This window comes from Elephantulus edwardii, unplaced genomic scaffold (genome assembly GCF_000299155.1).
Source record: "Elephantulus edwardii isolate Elephantulus edwardi_28Jun2011 unplaced genomic scaffold, EleEdw1.0 scaffold00063, whole genome shotgun sequence".
Lineage (NCBI taxonomy): Eukaryota > Metazoa > Chordata > Mammalia > Macroscelidea > Macroscelididae > Elephantulus > Elephantulus edwardii.
The window spans coordinates 5,025,284-5,025,962 of NW_006399813.1; positions in this window are offsets into that span (position 1 = coordinate 5,025,284).

Here is a 679-nt window from a genome sequence, read left to right on the forward strand (position 1 = left end):
ATAGGACAGAGTTCAGAACGATTTTGCATAGGGTTGCTTTGAGTTGCAAGTCACTCAATGGTAACACATAACAACAACAGTCTATTCTAAATTAACTGAACAAATAGGTCAAGTCTTGGAGAAAGTGAAACTAGAGTACTTCTTAGAGGTGAAGAGGTGGAAGTTTTGTCTTACATGTTTTGGGCAGGTTGTTAAAAGAGAGAGCCCAATCCTTGGAGAAGGAGAGTGTGTTTGGAAAAGTGTAGGGTAAGCAAAAGAGATGAAGACTCTCAACAAGATGGATCAACACAATAACTGTAGCAAGGGACTCAAGTATATCAGGGATGGTGAGGATAGGGGCAGGACAGGGTAGGGTTCAGATGCCTTATTCACAGGGTGGCTAAGAGTAATAGTTAACTCAATGATACCTAACAAGAAGAAGAACCAATCCTTTATTACTGCAGCTTGAAGTCTGAACTTCTTCAAATTTTTTAAGCTTCAGAAATGCTTAATATTTCATCCCTTTTGGTTTTCTAACTGTAGGTCTTTGCACATTTCATCTTAAGACTTTATTGTCTTCATCATCATTTCTTCCTTATTTTAAAAATTTATTATTAATTTTAATGAACATTTACATAGACTTTGGATTTCCATTCATTCATTGTTGCATTTTTCTCCTACCCACCCCTCCCCCCAGTTC